This window comes from Arachis hypogaea, chromosome 5 (assembly GCF_003086295.3).
Source record: "Arachis hypogaea cultivar Tifrunner chromosome 5, arahy.Tifrunner.gnm2.J5K5, whole genome shotgun sequence".
NCBI classification, from domain to species: domain Eukaryota; kingdom Viridiplantae; phylum Streptophyta; class Magnoliopsida; order Fabales; family Fabaceae; genus Arachis; species Arachis hypogaea.
Window position 1 is genome coordinate 91677619 of NC_092040.1, and position 21414 is coordinate 91699032.

The 21414-nt window shown below is 33.3% G+C and overlaps 2 long non-coding RNA genes and 2 pseudogenes across 2 annotated transcripts; 1 reads left to right on the forward strand and 3 right to left on the reverse strand.

Annotated features, from left to right (window-relative positions):
- Window positions 1-6813: 6813 nt before the first annotated feature.
- Window positions 6814-7339, reverse strand: LOC140184600 (uncharacterized). The gene is made up of 3 exons (XR_011881686.1): window positions 7194-7339; window positions 7029-7105; window positions 6814-6938 (listed from the first exon to the last, which is right to left on the reverse strand). It is a non-coding gene; the product is annotated as an uncharacterized lncRNA (long non-coding RNA).
- Window positions 7340-8013: 674 nt separating this feature from the next.
- LOC112801914 (uncharacterized) lies at window positions 8014-9639 on the reverse strand. The gene is made up of 5 exons (XR_003202135.3): window positions 9229-9639; window positions 8976-9080; window positions 8439-8521; window positions 8257-8332; window positions 8014-8160 (listed from the first exon to the last, which is right to left on the reverse strand). It is a non-coding gene; the product is annotated as an uncharacterized lncRNA (long non-coding RNA).
- A 238-nt stretch (window positions 9640-9877) lies between these two features.
- Window positions 9878-14949, forward strand: LOC112801912 (vacuolar-sorting protein BRO1-like; annotated as a pseudogene).
- A 660-nt stretch (window positions 14950-15609) lies between these two features.
- Window positions 15610-20626, reverse strand: LOC112803733 (profilin-1-like; annotated as a pseudogene).
- Between the last annotated feature and the right edge of the window lie 788 nt (window positions 20627-21414).

Below are 21414 nucleotides of genomic sequence, written 5' to 3' on the forward strand. Positions count from 1 at the left end.
CTAAAATTAAAATAACACTACTTTTATTGTTAAATAACGCTTTTCAAACAAAATATTGCTTAAAAAATATTAACAAAATATTAAAAAATATATATTAATTTAATTTTAACAACACTTACATATAATCATGTAACTACCTTAGCATAATCATATTCAAATTCATCGTATAATTGTGTCTGATAAAATAAATTTTTTATTATTATATTTATATATATATAAAAGTATAACACACATTTATTTAAGTTCGTTAGTAAACACTTAAATTGATTTTCCAAAATTTTCAAATTAGATATAATTGATTTGAAACAAATTTTTATTCCGTAAAAGTTTTTGAAAATTATTTTTATCGGATTGAGATACATGTTGAGTAAAGGATTTTTTATTTTAATAAATAAAATAAATATAATATTTACTGAAATAAATATTTTTATGGAAATTTATCGATTTAAATTCCTTTACCAATTTAAAAAAATACATGTATCTCGTTTACAGTGTAAACAAGATATACAATTGACTTGCCATATTATACTATAAACGAAATACATGAAAAATCATCTTGTTTACACTATAAATGAGATATGTCAAAGAAATTTAAATAGGTAAATTCTCGTAAAAATATTTATTTCGGTAAATATTATATTTATTTTATTTATTAAAATAAAAAATCTGTTGAGTAAATAAATTTTAATAAATTTTATTATAAGACAATTATCAACAAAATTAATACTAAAAAATTTATAAAAAATAAAAATTTATTAAAAACTAAAATATCTTATCTAAAATTTTTTATAGATTAATTTAGGTTTTTATTCAAGTTTTTAATTTAGAATTTAGTTTATATAAATAGTGAGTGTAATCAAAGCAATTTACACATGTATATTCAGTATATTTGTGTACATGATTTCAAGTGCTACCGAAGTCAGTTATCTCACTCATTATATATCGAAGTGCCAACAAACCAATTAAAAATTAGTTACCATTTTCAATAAAGGGTATAATAATTCCATGGTAATAAACAAACAAAATCATGCAATAAATTTAGGTGTTTGTTACGGTACGATGATAAATTAATACGTACCGATACGTTTAAAATGTGGACAAATAACAATAAGCTATGTGAAATTTATTTTCCACGTCAGCATTTAATTTTTTCTTTTTTAAATATATAATATATCACTACTTTTACTAAAACACCCTTTTAATTAAATAAAAATAAAAAATATTTATTTATTTAATTTTATAAAAAGACTTAAACATCCTTTCTTTATTTGATTAGACAAAAATATCCTTTTAAATTAATCAAATTTTAAAATTCAATTAATTCTAATTTTATAGTTTCAAATGATTGAAACAACAAAACAAAAATACATTAAAAAAACAAAAAATCAAAATTGTTCTTCATCTTTATTAAACATATTAAAAAAATAAAAAACTAAAATTGTTCTTCATGTACATTCAGAAATCTTCTCGTTGAGGCCTCTGTCTGAAGGTTTCCTCTTCTTCATCTTCTTCTCTCCTCTTCCTATCTGCTGAGATGCCCTAGCCAATTACCCAACCCAGCAACCTTAACTCCACACAACGCTAAACGCGAACCCATCCCTCCCATCACCTTCGAGCTCCTCCTTCCTCTCTCCGTCATCGATCTAACTACCTCACCTCCGTCCATCTCCCGACGCCGTCGCCGAAATGAGCTTCGAAGCCACCGTCGTTATCGTGCAGCTCTGTTCCACCATCGTGCAGCTACTGTTTCAGCTTTGAAAGCATCGTCGCGCAGCTCGGTTCCATCGTCGCCGAGGTCGCCTCCTTTTTCCGTCGAGCAGCTCTGTTCCATCGTCGCCGGCGCTATCTCTGTTCCTTTTTCCTTCACGTGGAACACACTCATAAGAGCATATGCTAGAACCGCAGATCAAAAACACAAGTCCATGGAACTTTATAGAGCAATGTTAATGATGGAACGAGAACAACAAAGTGCAGCGGTTATTCCTGATAATTACACATACCGTTTTGTATTAAAGGCATGTGCTTACTTGTTCTCTCTTTCTAAAGGGAAACAGGTGAATGCTCATGTATTGAAACTTGGGTTTGAATCGGATACTCATATTTGTAACAGTTTGATTCATTTTTATGCAACTTGTGGGTTTCTAGACTTGGCACACAAGGTGTTCGAGAAAATGTCTGAGAGAAGTGAGGTTTCATGGAACATCATGATTGACTCTTATGCAAGTGCTGGTGAGTATGACACTGCATTGAGAATGTTCTATGAGATGCAGAGGATTCATGATCCTGACGGTTACACCATGCAAAGTGTGATTAGTTCCTGTACTGGATTGGGTGCTTTGTCTTTGGGTTTGTGGGCTCATGCTTATATCTTGAAAAGCAGTGACAAGAACATGATTGATGATGTTTTGGTTAACACTAGCTTGTGTGATTCCTTTAAGTAAACAAATTATATGACTCCTAAACGATTCTTAGGTTAACATACTTGTGGATGCTTCAGTATGCCAGATTTGTTACTAGGTCTATGCAATTCTCAAAACATTTTTTTCTTAACCTTTTGGCCTGTTCTTGGTTTGATTGATGTCTTAAACTTCTAATGACATTGTTGCAGAATGATCCTAAAGTCCTTAATTATTAACCAAGCTCTGAATGCTATCTAAAATACACCAACCAAAATATCTATAAATTGTTTTAAATTGATATAACTGATGTGAGTATGTGACGAATAAGCATTGCAAGTAAGACAAGTGCAACTAATATGTTCTAAATTCATGAACTCTTGGCTTCACTTGGGCCATTGTCATATTTAATTGAACACATAAAGCTTCTCTCTCTGGCTCTCTGATTTTGTCTCTTCTGTTTCTGTGGCAGGATATTATATGACAAGCGATATAATCTCTTCCATTATCCAGTCTCAGACGAAGATGCTCCTAACTATCACTCAATTATCCAGAACCCGATGGACACGGTAACCATGTTACAGTGTGTTGATAATGGCTGGCATATTACACGTTCTGCATTCCTGCAGGACATTGATCTTATTGTTTCCATTGCAAAGGTATGCATCCTGTGGCCTTTAACTTGGCTGGGTCCTATCCAATGTCCATTCTTGTGATGTGACATAGTTAAAAATGATTGAGAGTGCTTTATTATATGATATTTTGGTTAACAAAGTTAAATTTCTTGCCACTTTCTCATATAACTCAAGCTGTTTCATGAGTTGTGAAGGTTCTTTAAATGATTAAGGCTCAAATATTTATTTATCATCACATCACTTGTACTGGTTTAGGCTTATAAACAATGCTTGCCTGTTTCCTTGCATATTAAGAATCTCAAACTTATTTTTTAGCCAAAATATACATATATTAAGGCACTAATTTTTTGTACTAGAATCTCATTGACAACATCAAATATGAGTTTTCTTTGCATTTCTTCAAGATTATTTATCCTAAGAATCTTCCCAGCATTGTGCTTCATATTGAACTGCAGCTTGTTTGTCTTCAATAGTTCAAGTGCAAAGAACAACTTTGGGTTTATCAGGTGACCTGGTGAATGAACTGCCTGGATTAAGCTGGGGCTACTGAGCAACCCTGATGCGAGCAATATTTCTGCTATGTATTTACGGTCAGAATCTTTTCTCTCTCTGCAATTGGTGAATTTCTCGCCATTATCGTCATTTTGCCAAAGAACTTTATCCAAATTCTGAGTTTGAAGGTCATCATCACTGGTTCCATTGCTGAAGTTGGCCTTTGTGTTATTGAATGAAAGAGGAAGGTCCAATGCATGCCCTATGTTATCAGGAGTGGCTAAAGCTTCATCTGTAGAAATATAAATATGAAAGAGTTAAAATGTAATCCAAACTCCTTTCCTATAGATGATTTTATGTGAATATCACAAAAACTGTGTAGAATATACCTAAATCTTTTGAGATTTCTGTCTTCTTTTTGATTGGAGAAGGTGGGTCTTCACTGTAAAATTGCAGATCAAGAACAGAAACTGGACTTTGTTGTTCTGAAGTAACTGTTATCATGGCCATAGCACTTTCCTTGCTTAGCTCCTTTGTAGCAGTCTGATCAATGAAAGAATATTAAACCTAGTACTTTATGCATATGGGCAACCATTGTATAATGGGAGGAAGAAATACTTACATTTTGATTCATGTGAGTCACCTGTTGAATGGAAATGTTGTTGTTGCTTTCAGAATGATCAGCTTGGGTGCCCTCTATGTCACGGTGAGAATCCATGCTTCTGTTGCTGTCAACATTGGAGGAAATAATATCAACTTGATGCTTAAAGTTCCTCTTTTGACACCGGATCTTGCTGAAGCCTTCATTTCTTTGCTGCAAGGTACAAACTTTTTGCTTTAGGGGTGGAACTTAGGGACAATGACTCTGATGATTGCTTGTGTTGTCTTCTTTTACTTTTGGACTCTGATGATTGGTTTGTAGGTGAATGCTTCTCAAAACCAAACTTATTTTGTACTCTTGGGCTTCTAGTCTCTGCTGTATGGCTGGAGTTATTGGTGTCCTCTCCATTGATGACCTGAGGGACTTTTGAGGCTTGCATTAATTTTGAAGTTTTCTTCGTGTTACTCTTATCTGCAGAATGGAAGCGTTGACTAAAAGGATTTGTTGAACTGGTTCCTTTTGCTGTTTGACTTTCAATATTGTCAAGCAATCTTCCATCTTTGGGATCATTGGTAGAAAACTTGATGTGGCCTGATTTGCCATTAGTCATTTCTTTGGTGACAATGCCTCTGCTATTGACAGATTTAGGCAACTTCAAAGGGGTTATCCTTGGTCTTGTGCAACAAGGTACCAAGTATGTTAGCAAAGTGTCAATTTTGCAGTTATCAACATCGATTACAAGGATGTAAGCCATGTTCTCTATAAATGTGGCCATGTTACTCTGCCATCTCCATAAATCACATAGATAGTGTTCTCTAGAGGAGACAGGTAGAGATACAAAGATCTGCCAGAGTTATAGGTAAGTTCATATTTTTGTTAAATGATTCTAGGATTAGACCTATTGAAGCATTATAGTTGGTATTTCTTTTTGGGAAAAAGGCCTAATAGTAATATGTCTCTTCCCAATAACAGTTACTATTGTAGGATTTTAAGAAAATAGAGAAAACAGTGAAAATAATAAAAAACCGATTTTTGTTTTCACAGCCTGTTTTTCCTTTTAATTTCTGAAATTTTGAAAACAGAAAACACTTGAAATGAAAAGCAAACTAAATGCACCCTAAGATTTTATTTTTGTCGTTTAGTTTTTTCTTCGCAAATCTTGAGAATATAATATATGGAAAATAGAAAATAAAAGATGGAAACTATGTTGTTTCACATTGTTATTGCATTTTCTTGTTGCAAACTACACTTCCCTATTAAAAAAATGGTGAATGTGTGTTCTTGTATCAGGGTTATGCTTATCTACCAGCTGGAATATGCATGTCAACAATGGGGAGGCATGTTTCATATGAACAAGCCATAGCATGGAAAGTGCTTGCTGCAGAAGACAACACTGTTCATTGCTTAGCTTTCTCTTTTATAAATTGGTCATTTGTATGATAATGGATCCAATTTGGTGTTTCCCACTTTGAACATTAAAAAAGAATTGAAAGGGGGCAAATATGGAAGTTCCAAATTTTTGTTCATATACTGTAACTCACAGGATCAAGTTTGCATTTAATTCGATTTCATTTATTTCTTATTGTAGTGCAGAGACCAAATTATGTTGTAAATTTTCTTTAGTGCTTTTCTGATAGTTTAAGGAATTTCATGTTTTTCTGACAACTTAGTATTATAATTCATGGCTGATGACTACTAATGTTAGTATCATATGTTTTTGTGACCAACCACTTACCCCATTTTTTTTTTATTTTCAAATAGATTATTTTTTTTGGGTGGGGGAATAAACTTTTTCAAGGTAAAAGAGGTTACAGAATATAAAATTTAGAAACAGAATATTATTGAATACAGAATGTGAATTCAACAAAAATGATATTACATTAGCTTTCTAAACGTGTGTAATTCAAAACTACTCTAGCATAGTAAATTCAACAAAAAAAGGATGAATTCATTATTCACTTGTCCTATTCAAAAGTGAGAAGACAATTATTTTAGCTCAATATACAGCAACAAACCATCATATTTACAAGTTTTGACCTACCCCATGTACATTCACAAGAAGGCAAAGTGTGTCTCTGTTTATTTTACCACTAACAGCCCTGAATGAAGAAATGAACCAAAAGTTAGTTTCTCCTTTTAGAATAAATATTATAAGATAACAACAAACATAAAACCATGTGAAACAAAATATCAGAATCAGAAAATTTACACCCTTATGTGATTCACTAATAAAAGAAAGAGGAGATAAAATTTATAACAGAAAAACTTGCAACACAACCTTAGAAAAGACATATAGTATGGAGCCAAGTCTCCCCCATCAAGTTCATACGGATGCAAAATAATGCTATTAATATAACCATTGCTGAAACAATAGTCTGCAAGATGCAAAGTCAGCACAGCATATTGGATTAAGTACCAGTATGAAGCCTAAGACATACCAGTAGATAATATAAAAGTACCAACAGACCATCTGGATTCTGTGTACCATATTTGACAACATTTCCGCATAGCATAAGATCTCGTGCATTACACTATTGATGGGTCTAAAGATCTTCAATTAAAAAAATTAAAGTTTTCAACTCAAATAACTATTTCATGCCTAACAATGTATGGAAAATAGGTAAAACTCTAAAGTCTAATGACCTTAGCCTGAAACATCAAGAAATACTAACAGTCTTACAAATTGCATGTTCATTATCCATGTTTTGAATCATTATGCTGAGATACTGAAGTAATGGTGCCTCAATTCTTGAATTTTCACTGATATCAAGCATTCGAACGAATTCCGCAACCACTTGGCGATCCATGAAACATCTGAACCATTTAATCAAATACAAAATTCAAAATTTTTAAGATAATACTAACAAGATCATAAGCAACGAGATTTTCCCAACAAGATCTTACTCAAGAATGGATGGATCATGTTTATCACCATAAGTAATTATCTCCACAACAGACTGCAATAAATCCAGCACTAATTCCTGCATAAAACAGCATGCATAATCACAAGATGCTTTTTGTTCAATGAAAACAAAATACCACAATGCGAATAAAATTGACTTGTGTTACCCTGTTACGCATGTTCACAACTTTGATCTGCTTCAGTTCATCAATTACGGATCTGTAACCGGAAAATCATCAACAGCAATATTTATAATAAACAAGTTAAAGTTCCGTAAACAACAAAAGCCTCATAAGGCACTACAGAAACTTAATTTCCACAACAAACTTCACGAAAAGATCAGGTCACTACCAAAGAGAAAGATCATCAAAAATCTCAAAACAGACTCTTTAATCCTGTATAATAGCATTAATAAAAACAAGTTCTAATTCCGGTAACAAGAGTCCCATAAAGCACCAATGAAACTCAATTTATACAATCAAATTCATGAATAATCAAGTCACTACCTAAGAAGACCATCAGAATCTCATATCAAACCTTATCAAAGCAAATCCAGGACAATGTAATATATAAGAAACAAGTTCAAGCTCTGGAAAGTGGAAACAACTAAAGCCCTGTAATGCACAACAGAAACTCAATTTTCACTCTAAAACACACAAGTGAACAACCAAGTCACAACTACACTACTAAAGGATCAGCAAAATATTGAAACGAACCTTAGCAAATCCATAACAGTATCATTGATAAGAAATAAGTTCGAGGGATATGATGCATGGCTTCGGGTACATACTGACCGTCGAAGTCTAAGGTTTTTTTCTTGGTTGAGCTTCTGCTCTCTGAACTCGAAGGAAGGAAACTGGAATGGAGATGGATTTTTCTACTGAGTAGTCTGAGAAGAGGGGGGCAGAATCGTGACGGAGACAGAGGCCAGGCGACGAACACAACTCAGAAGACGGTGGTGGGTTGGAAGAATCTGCGACGACCATTTAGCCACTGGAATGAAAACTTTTGCTTTGGATACTTGTAATAAGTAGCCCTTGTCAGATGGTATAACTGAAAAAGGAATAGTAACTTGAGCAATAGGTTCTTGGTAGGAACTCGCGTCAACAACTTCTGTAAATCCAAAAGCTTTTGCTGCGGCAACAACAAACACAATAACAATTAATGAACCAAGGATTGTGCTAGGTGAAAAAACAATATTCAGATCGATTTCAGGACTGATTTTGGCACCTTTTTCACACTTATGTGGATTCTTATCCACGCCAATTATTCGAGATGCTCCCCTTAGTTTTGCACCTTGTGCAACCTAATTAAAGGAGAATTCATAAATTATCTTGTAGTTTGGAAATGATAATTAGTAATCAATTGAGAACTGAAAAGTTAAGATAGACAGAGTTGTTCGCTGCACTTACAGAAAGGCCAACAGTTCCGAGACCAAATATCACCCCAGTTGATCCTTTTGTCACATTAGCAACATTCCATGCTGCGCCTAGACCTTCCATGAGTGACATAATCAATCAGAAACCAAGAATTTATCAATGGAATTAAGAGTTATGAATTCATCGAAGCAAGGCAGCAACTAGAGTTTAGTGGGCACTCTAATATTACTTTTAGATCAAGACTATACTCTAAGAAAATGCATGAAATGCCACTTTGATTCTAGACATATTATGTTTCAATACATGAAATGCCACATATAAGAACCATTCCCAACCCAAGCAAAATGTGAACTTCTAAGTTTAAGTTAAGCAATCATTATTTCAGGCATTCAATAAGCCCAACAACACATGAAGTCAGTATTTTGTATTAACAACTTCTGAAGAGGCAGCAGCTATGTATGAGCGTGAGAATCCATCAACCCAGTTAAATAGTTTCCAGTAAGTATCAGAACAAGAAAATTACAAATACAAGAAATAGAAAGCCTAAGATCATTATGAAACTATACTTACTTTTAAATCATGTGAAAGTTTTAAATTTTCTTCAAGATCATTTTTTCTTTTGGCCAACTCATTAGATGCAGCTGTGATGGCTTCATTTTGCTTGTCATTGACTGCCTAATAAACAAAAAATATGTGAATTTGGGAATTGTAGTTCAACAAACTGCTGAAAGATAACCATAAATAACAAAGACATCAATAGTGATTTACTGAGTGAAACATAATAGATTAGTGAAAGACACACATATGAGCTGAGTAACTTTACCTTTTTTCCCTGATCAGGCAGCATATTCAAAACTGAGCATAAATGAACTTTTAATTATTTAAACAAAAGCTGCATCAACCAGCCCCTTCTCTCGGGTATAATCCAAATCACTCGAACTCCCACTTCCACTTCAAAATCCCAGAAAAAAGGGAAAACCCCACTTGCACTAGAACTCCCACATCAAGAGGGAATGATCAAAATGCAAAGAAATATCCCTCAGAGCTAATAAATAAATAAGATAAAATATAAGCACATGAATCCAAAAATTGCAATTAACATGAGAAAAGCATGGATTGCATGTACAGAGGCAGCATCAAACTTAATTTCACAAGTACAGTTCAGCAGGGCAGCAGGTAGAATCAGGTCACATGAAACAGAAACAGCACAGTAATGATCACACCAACATCATTCAGCAAACAAGCAGTATTAAGCCATGTTGGATAATCAAGAAAGGAGCAATTATCAGGCCTAGAATCCTCTAACCACAACCTAGCTACCTAACAGCATATATATCTATCTATCCTAACAAACAGAATTAATCAGCAATCTAACTAAAAATAACAACAGAATTAATAAAAGAAAGTAAAGAAACAGAGCAGGAAGCAGGGATGAGGCAGGGACCTGGAATGTAGTAGAGACAGACTGGGAAATGGAAAGGGGAAGAAGAGCAGAAGTAGTGCCACCCAGAGTTGGTGGTGGCCGGCTGAGCTCGCGGCGGCGCATAGAGTGGCGCGAACGGCGGAACGATGCAGGGCAGAGAGATTCAGCTTCTCTCTGTGGCAGTGACGAGAGCTGGGGGGCAGAAGCGTTCGAAGGGAAGAGGAGAGGCGAGAAGAGAAGAGGGAAGGTAAGAATGGTGGTCAGCTTGCCGGACGGTGGGTCGCCGAAAGAGAGGAGCGGTGAGAGGGGGGTGAGAAGAGGGAAGAAAAATAGGTAGAGAGGGAGGTGACTAATTTAGGGTTCAGCAGCTTCGTTTAGTTTAGTTTAGCCTTTCCTTCTTTTTTCTTCTTTTCTTTTTTTTTTTAAAGAGAAACGCAGTTTAGAAGTATTACTTTCAAACCAAAAATCCGCTAAAAAATCGGACGGTTCTGTCAGTTTATCGGTTAACCGTCGTTCGACCGGTTTTTATTGGTTTTTTGTCAAGCGATTTCTAATTTTATTCGAACCGGTTAGATAACCGGATTTCGGTTATTTTGGTTGAACCGATCGGTCCGGTTCAATTTTTAGAACCATGGTTACGTTCCTCTAACCAACGACACCATTTTGAGCAAATTTTAGAAAATCGGTCGGGTCTTGATTCGGTTCGACTGACCGATTCTCGGCCGATTCGAGGTCCAACGACGGTTTCTGAATCTTTCGGTTTTGATATATGACCGATTCGTTTTTTATACCGGTTCACAGTTCGAACTGGTTTTCAAAATCTTGGTCCGAACCGCTTTTTTCCTCGGTTCACGATTTGACCGGTTCGACTAGTCGATTCAAACCGTTTTCAAAACTGCGTTTTTTCCTTATTCCAAAAATCTGGCCAGGTGACGGTTCGGTTCGACCGACCAGTTCTTGGCCGGTTCGACGGTTCAATTGCGGTTTTTGAAATTGGGGTTTTAACATTTGTCCGAGTTATTTTTTGTAGCGGTTCAAGGTTCAACCAGTTCAACCGGCCGGTCCGAACCGATTTTCAGAAGATAGATTATAACCATTCTCTCCTGTTGTTTTTATTTTAAAATGCTTAATATATTTTAGTATCAAATTTTCAATTCAACTTACAATACAGAAGTGGTTCAATGAATCTAAATGATAGAGTGAAAATTAAGTTTCATCTAAATTCAACTAAAATCGAACGAAAGACAGAAACATTAATTTTCAACAAGAGTCCATAAAAAATATAGTGCATAATAATTTTTTAAGTAAAAGAGATGAAACTAACAAGTCTTAGTAGTTAATATAAACTAAACATGACTACATGACAATTACAATTATTTAATTTTTGTTTGACTCATTTTGTTTATACTTATTGTAATTCCTAGTAGCAGATTCAATGACATTATGCAGCATCAAGTTGTGGGGCCTTAGAATCAAATCCAACGCAAGTCGCATCCTTGTACCATACTCGATCTCTTTTGCTCTTTATCTGTAGCAATCGGTAGGGAGTCTAGCAGAATTGTTTGATGATTGCAACAAATAAAAAACAAGCAGATACCAATGTGTGTTGTTTTCGTTGACAGGTAAAAAAATCTAGCACCAACTTTCACGTATTAGAATAGTACTAGATACAATTTTTTTTTAAAATAAAAGGTATAGATCAGTTCATAAAGATAAATGCCAAAGTGTATAGGTAGTTGGTGATATGTTATGCTTTCTTATTCAATGACTACTTGTTATGTTGATACCTCAACTTGGAAACAACACTAGATCCCATTTATGGCTTGCTCAGCAAGAAGAATCTGTTGCTAAGAGAGCTCTTTTACAATAGATGAACGCAACGCTGCCTAAGATTAAACCGAAAAGGTCATCTTGCAAGGTTCAGGTTCATGTTCAGTTAGCATAATACCATAGAATGATCAACATTTTCTATCTCAACATTCTTTTGAAATTGATAATCCTTTATCTCCTGACATTTTTAAATTAGAATCTAAAGTGTTAAGTGATCCTGTTAACCCTCAAAGTCAAAATTTAATATTTAGATATTTCTTTTTACTATTTAACTTTTGAGTTTGTATTTTGATAAGATCATATGAATTTGGTTGATGATTTTTTGTGTAGTGTTTTAAATTTGGAAGATATTTTAAGATGTTTATTTATAATTTATTTATTATTTTATTCTATAGCGATTTTTTCGGTTGAATCATCGGTTGGACCGGTTAGATCAATAAACCAATAAACCAGTAACTAGAGCAATTTGATGATCGGTCCGGTTTTTAGAACCTTATTTACAAGTATAAAATAACAATTGTTAGACCAGCCCTATGCCAGTAATTAACAGTTGTTAGACCAGCCCGGCTTTTGGAGTGTTACCGGTTCAAAACGAAAGGCCTCCAAACGCCGTCGTTTTTATTTCTTCATTAAAAAAAAAACAGATTCAGAAATCAAAAACCCCTCTTCGATAGATACCCTTTGGCCCTTTCTCCCTCTGAAAACTTGGAAAGAAGTATAGAACTCAAAAACCCAACCCTAAACCCTGAGCGTTCGGTTAGAGAAAATTCGGCATTCATGTCAATCCTTGATACCCGCCCGGTAAATTGTTGTACTATTTGTTATGATTCATTTGGCTCTTGGTGTGGCTAGGACATGTTGCTCAGTCATTGAACTTCCTATGCACTTTACCAGATTGAATCCGCACTTCCAACCTTGGCAAGGCCGATTATGTCTTTAGATCAAAATGAAGATGCTATTGTGGGATCTCTCAAGCAGAGCCTGGTTAGTTGCTGTTTTTGGTCCTGTTATGGTTATTTTATGATTGTGTATTATGATTTTCAAAGAATAAGATTCACTACCAGTTCTTGAATCAATAATTTATATGACTGTTATTTTTCTCTTAGAATTTTCTGGTATATGTGACAAATTTTTTGCTATATTGGCAATTTCAGTAATATTTTTGTTTTACAGTCATTCAGTTCATCCTATCTGTGTCATATTGTGGGACAATGGAGTATTGATTAGAGTTAGCAGTAGGAAAAGGGATTTCAGTTTACAAAAGGAATATTAGTAATACATGTTCTAATTGTTTCATAGGGTTATAATTTTAAAAAATGACTACAACATTGGCATTAGATGTGTTTATAATTCTTATCAAATTTTGTGCTCGATATTTTAGAGGCAAGTAGAAACTCTTGGAGCCCAAAGGGCTGGTCTTGAAGACATGCTTAAAGAGATGAAAAGAAAGGTACACCTGATTAGGATGCTTCTTGTGGAATTTTTTCCATCCTATGTAATCCGTGATTCATGAATCTATAACATGTACTATTTATCTTTGCTTGTATTTCTAAAAATATCTTCAGGATGATATATTACCAAAGTTGATGACATCCACTGGCTCTCATGAGGATCTCTTTAAGAAGGAAATAGCAAAATATGACCATATTTGTGAAGAAATAGCTCAAATATTGAGGCACAGGAGCAACTGTTGATGCAGATCCAGGTATTGCATTATGTGCGCTCGCTTAAAAAGAATTGATGCATATTAGAACTTTCTAAGAGAAATATTTCCCAAACTGTCTTGGTGGTTTTTTTTTAATACAAAATTTTCTGGGGTTCCTTTTTTACTTACTACATTGATTATTGTGAGCAATTGCAAGCAACAATCTTCAATCATGTGATTCTAACAACCGTTTGCTTCTGTTTACAGGCTCAGAATGATGAATTCTCGGCTCTCTTCAATCTTGAAGACTATAAAGGTATATCTATTTGGTTGTTCTCCTCAATATTGAATCTGATTTTAATGTACACAAAACTGAATATTAACCAGCAACAGAAAATTGTTTAAACTGATGCATTAATTAATGGACCTTCTTTTCTATTTCAGTGGTAATAGTTAAAATGGCTCTTATTATTTCATACAGAATGCTACCCTTTCTTTTTTTATTTTTGGTGTAGTCACCCTACTTGTCTGATGGTTGATCTTTTCATAGTTTCCTTATAATATCTCAGCTTCACGTGAAAAATGCTATAAGCAGATTGAAGCTGCCATAGCCAAGTTTCGAGAGATAAAAAACAACATTAATGAAGGGTTAAAATTCTATGTTACTCTGCAGGTTAGAACTTATCAACTATGTGTTGATTGAATTCTATTATGCAAGAAATTATCTGAGTATGATTAAATATATGGTTGAAAACAAGTACTTGCTATTTATGCAAATTTCTGTTCGATAGGATGCGATCACAAATGTAAAGCAGTAGAGCAATGACTTCGTAATGACAAGGAACATCCAGTGCAGAGAAATGATTGAAGATGTTCAAAGACAAGTGGCTGGTCTGAGTTTCCAAGATAAAAACTCAGGTGCTTTTAGTAGTAGCTACCCACCAGTTGGAAGCCAAAACCAAAGACCCAGTACACAACAAACAGATCCTCGTCCCCAAACACCTTATTATCAACCACCTGAGCAGCCTCCGGTTTCTTCCTACGGACATCCCCCTCCCTCATATGGTTCAGTAGCGCATCAGCCTCCACCTCCATACCACATTCCACCAACATCTGCCGCTCCATACCAACCCCATCAGGTTCATCAGTAGGCACCAGCAGAGTATGGCCAACCTGCATATCCTGGATGGCGTGGTCCATACTACAATGCGCTGGCTCAGCAACCTGGTTCTGTTCCCAGGCCTCCATATACCGTTCCATCTCCATACCCTCCACCTCATCAAGGTGGATACTATAAGCAGCAATAGTGTTATCCAACCGTCTTCTATAATAAGAGAGATTATTCTTTCCGTCAGCTATCTCCTCAACAAATTGGATTTAGATATAACTGTTATCTTGAAGCTTTAGACCAGCGTGGAGAATTGGTATGTACTTTTTGGGTCGTTTCTGGATTTGTATTTTGTTAGTTTGCATTGTCATTGGTTTGTGAATAGTTTATACAAAAAATGTTGTAAGTACAGTTGGTTTATTTCCAATTTTCTACTTTATGCAGAGTGGGGTTCCCCCATTTATACATGCCAACTCGTCAGAAAACATATACTTGTATCACTACATATTCAAAGATTTCTTACCCTCTTTTATGGTGATGAGTAGTATCATGTTCGGGATTGTTTGTCTCTAAAAGAATGTACTATGTGGATTGTCCCTTGTGAACTTCTATGTTGTATATTTCCATAAACTCAACAAAGGAAATTGTTGGATCGTAAGACGCACAAGAAATACAAGGGAATTAAAAAAGAAATTATGTTGTTAAGGCCTAAGGGGAACATCTTATTTGAACCCTGTTTAATAAAAAATTCATCTGGTTCTTGAGGTTAAAGAAAACTTGTGCGCGTCAAGCCATGAATATTTTGGTACTTGTGGATAGTCAAATATTTGTTTCTATCCTATTTGTTTCTGAGTGCCAAATTCTTGGCGAAAATGGAGATGAAATTTATGCATGTGTCAAATTTTAAATGGAGACACAATGCAGACATAAGACTTTAATCAAAAGTCCATAGCCAATGGATTGAGATTCTTTGTCCCTATTTTCTATCCCTTTCCATTTTCTCCACTCATAATTTGACACCCCAAGAACACAGTTTAGAAATCTCAAAATTGATGAGAACTATTAGGTGTAACATTTCTTCCAAGAGTAAAAGGAAATATACTATGATGCTAATAGAACCGTGAATCAGTGATGATAATAACATTATATTCCTTGGGCATAGATAAAATTGAGAAGAAAAAGGATGGGAGATATAAGGTTTTAGAAAGTTATGCCAATCTATGCCCGTAGCATTAAAACCACTTGTAAAATGTATACAGATACCCGCTAAAAAGCACAACAACAGAGATTATAGTTATCATTCACTTCTCAAGCACCATAACTTCTTCCCTAGACGCAGATCCCATGACTTTGAATAACCATTAATTAATATTATTACACTACAATCGAGCATTCTCTTGGCAAATCGATGCGAAGCCTTGTATAGGAGCCAGTGAAATAAGCAAGCAGATAACATGAAATAACAAAGAAGACTTAAAGACCCGTATCAATGAGATAATCACCCAGCCTTTCAACAATCATGTTGCACTGCCCTGGAGTCATCAGCTCATCGTAGATTCCGATGATCAACGCCTGATTCGTCTTCTTAATGGTAACACCACCAAGACCCTGCATGACAAGGACAAGCTGAGATTTTAACAACCAATGGCCAAAACCAGCATCAAGGTAACAACGGTATGGACATGGTGCAGCAATGAGTTTTACGCTGATGCTGATTCATTGTGAGCTATGGCCTAAAGCAGTCACATACCACAATTTGAATCCATGATTACATCATAAATTTACTCAATCAGATTAGCAGATTCACATTATCATAGATTGTTGTATTTTCTTTGATGAACTTGTGCAATCAAAATTCAAGCTATAATTAGAAACAGTCAGTACCTTCTTCCCTCGAATGACAGCGCCGGGTTCACCTTGTATAACCATATATTTGGTGCCACCGAGGTACAACCCGGTGGGGGCAAGCGATCAAGGCTCAGCAAAGTCGTTCATGATAGCAGTAATTTCCTCAGGCTTGAACTGCACAACACAAAAGACCAATCAAGAACAGATCAACTAAAACTATTTCAGATTGCAAGGATCACTTGACTTGTGCTATGAACCAAACACACTTGAAATCCCCAGCCACATGTTACTTGCACAAGTGATGTGAATATCCGATTTCATATATAACAATAACGAGTGTATGATTGATCTTATGTTGTTACATACTAATAAAAAGGAATGCATCTCATATCAGATAATCACATAGTCCAAACTCCAAGTCATTCCTAATGACTCTCTCCAAGCTTTAATTTATAGCATAAATTGCACTTAACAAGTGAAACATTAAGAAACTGAAAAATTAATCAATTAGCTCCAGTTGATAAAACTAAACAGCTATGGTTAAAGCGCGAATGTATCAAATTAACACCAAAACCATAGGATATGTCAGTATGTCACATGCAAATCAAATCTGATAAATCGGAGGAAAATTAACTAAAAAAAAATGAACAGATGAATCTGGAAAACAAAGCACTAAGAAAGAAGGAGAGCTTGGAGAGAGAAATTGAGAAGTATTAAAGATAACCTGAGGGAAATTAGAGCTCTGAGCCCAAACACTGCCGTCTTGGCCGACGATTGCGGCGGAGGAGAGGTGGTTGCCTTCAATTTCGCAGAGAAGGTGGTCATCGACGTAGGTTTGCCACGACGGCAACCGGCGAGACGACGGCAAGCGGTGATCCGACGGCGAACTGCTCCAAGCCACGAACAGAGAAGCCAGCGAGAATGGGTACGACGTGCCGAGCTACCTGGTTTCGAACAGGGGAAGAGGAAGAAGCGGAAGCGCTGAGAACCCGGAGACAGCGGCCGGGCTAGGGTTTTGTCGCTTTGGTTTGGGTCTTTAACTGCTTTTCTTTAGAGGGGCACCAATAATCAAGAGTTAAAGAGAATTGGAGAAGATGAAGAACAATTTTGATTTTTTGTTTTTTTAATATGTTTTTGTTTTATTGTTTTAATTATTTAAAATTATAAAATTAGGATTAATTGTTAACTGAATTTTAAAATTTGATTAATTTAAAAGGATATTTTTATCTAATCAAATAAAGTAAATAAGGATGTTTAAGTCTTTTTATAAAATTAAATAAATAAATAATTTTTATTTTTATTTAATTAAAAGGGTATTTTAGTAAAAATGGTGATATACTATATATTTAGAAAAGAAAAAATTAAATGCTGACGTGGAAAATAAATTCCACATATTTTATTATTATTTGTCCATATTTTAAACGTATCGGTACGTATGAATTTATTATCGTACCGTAGCAATCACCATAAATTTATCATCTTCAACATCACCTCGAGACAAATTTGCTCATGCTTCCAACCTTCCAGTTTCAAAAGCAACGTTGACAATTTCAGTAAAATAAGGATTTGGATAAGAGAAATAATTGTTGAGAGAGAGAAAATTGGCTTCTATTCGATCCTACCCCCAAAGAATAATAAGACGAAATGTATGTAAAGCGGTAAATATTTGTATCAAAATGCAATTAATATTCACATGAGTAGTTTTCATTAAAGAGGAATAATAACAAATTGTTTTTAGTATTTAATGCTACAAAAGTAAAAAGAAAATAATATCATTTATAATAATATTATAATAATTTATAGGAATAAAACGATAATTACATTAAATCTGACTACAACTTTTCAATTTGGAAGAGCTTAAAAATAGAGTTTAATTGAAGATATTTCAAGATATAATAAACATCTCTAATATACGTTTTAGCTTTGAATAACAAAATTCATATATAGCATCTCAAATTCTCCGTCATAACTCCTCATAAGGCATTCTCTTCTCTCCTTTGTCCTTGTAAACCAAAGTCCACTACTGAAAAAAAATTATATTACTAACGAATTTATCGCTAGATTTTATCAACAGATTTTTTGTTACCACATTTATTCGCAAATATACCTTAAAATATGATTAATACTAAGACAATAAGTATAGTAGTTATGTATGTTTCACATGTATTTGCATGAATTATATTGAAACAAGGTAACATAATAGGATAAAAAGTTAAAGGTGGTTACTTTTACGAAAATATTTTCATATGAAGATGATATTATGAATTGTTAACATGTTCGATTGAATATATTTAGTTGAATTAATCTTCGTATGAAGATATTTTTATAAAAATACCAAAACTAAAAGAGAAAAACAGTTAAGAGTAGTTAGTGTGTAAAGCTGTTAGCAAAACAACCAATTCTTTTATATACAAAATGTATGTGGACTTTTTTAATTTAAAGAAAAAATTATTATTTACTCAAATAAATCTAACTACACAGGTTTACTGTTTTGAACATTTGGTTCCATTTTCGAAGGCTTAAAATGTGAAAACGATAATTATACGGTTTGCGTAGAGCATGACAGCAAAAACCAAAAAGACAGTAATGACATTAATCGAATGAATGTAGATAACCATATTGTGAAAAATCTAAATGAGCAGGTTAACATTGCATTATTTTCTTTAATTTTTCTAGTTAGTATTCCTATTTTCACAGACACCAAATCCATAAACTGAAACTCGTTTTTACTGTCATGGTCTTCGAAAATAAGAGAAAATTTCCCCATATTTTCGCTAGCTACAGGCGCCAAATTAATTGTCTATTTTTGCTGTCAGGGATTGCAAAAATGCAATCATGCTTTTGCAGCTAGCAATGGTAACAATTGAGAGAATTTTGTACTTATTTTCGCTGAGATTTACTGCGAAAACTTTGTAATTTATATTTTCGCAGACATGCAATGTAGAAAGAAAAATATAGGTAGATAATAAAAATATTAAATAATGTGAACAATAAATATATCGGATATTTAATTTATTAGGTGTGCGAATGGTTATTCTAATATTAAAATTTAAGTGAGTAATTTAAAAATGTAGTCTATTTTACTTAAATTGAGTCCATTTTAGATTTCGTTGTTCATGTTATTTAAAAAGTCATTGGTTACCTAGTATAACCTAAATAAAAATAAAATTAAATGTTTAAAATGGTAAATTTGCATAATTCGATTTATTTAACTAAATAATAAATTTTTTTATTTAAATAAAAAACAACGGAATGTGTTAAACCTACTCTAATTAAAGTATAAAATTTGGTGTGTGAAAATTAAACTCGCACAACTAAACCAATAAGTGCACCAAATCGTTCAAGTAATATTTTAGGTGAGTAAGAGTCGATTCCACAAAAATTATCGGATTGAACAAACAATAGTTGGCTTGCAGATTTTAATCAGACAAAAAATAAAAAAAAAACGTGATTGTTGTAGAAACGCATGAAACAAAATAAAAATGAAGATAATACCAATTGAATGTAAAAACAATGATAAGAATGCAGTTATAAGGTCTCAAAAATATTTGTTCATTTGGATTAATATTTTTTTACAGATTACTTTAACAATGAGTGATCCATTGAATAGCAATAAATACTATACTGTGTAAGGTGTATTGAATCATAGGCAATCACAATAATATTCAGTTTAACATATACTCTTCTTTCATCTCTCTCCGATCCCATAAAGGCATAAACCCATTTCACATGCTAAGGTTCATGCGAACTTTTGATGCATTCAATTAAGTATCACCATATTAATAAAAGTATACTATTTAAACATTCATTCAAAAGTATATATAATATAATTGAATTATATAAGGTATTTCACAGTATTAATACGTAAAAATTAATAAAAAAGATAATAAAACGTACCGAAATAATTGTTATTACGCCTTATGTGTAATTATAAATTAAATACTACTTTTCCAGGGATAACATATAGGAGCAGCAAAACCCGAAACCCTACATGGACCAGTTTTGGAGATATCCCAAATACATTCTTTGCATACATTAACATCACGTTTAGCATCATAAATATCAAAGTGATGTACTCCTCCCCCCTCATACCAACTAAAGGTACAGAAGAACAATGATGTGAACCAAAAAGGGTTTGGATGGAAATAAAAACTCCAACTTTGACCAACTGGAACTACTTTGAACCCTGAATCCCAGTGTTTATCCTTGCATTCAATACCAAGCTGCATATTGTTCAGTTTGTTGTTCATGGTCACACGAATGGTCCAAGGGATAGCAGCAACTTTGAGATTGAAAGAAACAAGTATGAGCATTATCATGGGAATTGTTACTACAATCTTAGAGAGTGACGATGATGAGAGAGTCATCTTTACTTTGCTATGTTGATGAATTTTGATGACGAGATCGATCAATCTATATATATGGAAGGCTTCTTTCTTCTTTTTTTTTTTTTTTTTTTTTTTTACTGCCTTGGTATCAATGAGCTGGCAATTATATTAATATTTAATTATTTCCATGTTTGGCTCTTATGATAAAATAGAGACAATAAATTATTAATAGTAATGTGAGGTATCTTTTAAATATTATCATTTTGGACTAATACTTAAACCGTAATAATTTATATTTATATTTATAAAAATTTGTACATATAAATATATAATTTTTTTATATATTTATTAAAATTTACACATATAAATTAATATAAATTATATTTATATTTATTAAAATTTATACATATAATAAATTAATAAAATTTATTTATTAAAAGTAATTTGGTGTTAATACTAATGAGTTACTGGCCAAAATAATAAATAACAAATATATTTAATAATAAAAATAAATTAATTAAAAATAATTAAAATTTATTTTATTTAATATTTATTAATTAAAATAAATTTTAACTAATTATTTTTTGTCTCTTTAATATTATCAAATTAATAAAATCTACTATAGGCTCAAGATTTTCTATTTGTCTTATACTTTATTTATTTTTTTACTTTAAAAAAAATTGAAAACAATAAATATCAAACTCTATATCTTCTGGTCATGTAAAATCGATCATATATCTCATAAAACCATTTATTTCAAAAAAAAATCTTAGATAAAATTATATAAATGTTTATCTATCCTAACCTCTACCAAACAACTACTTAAG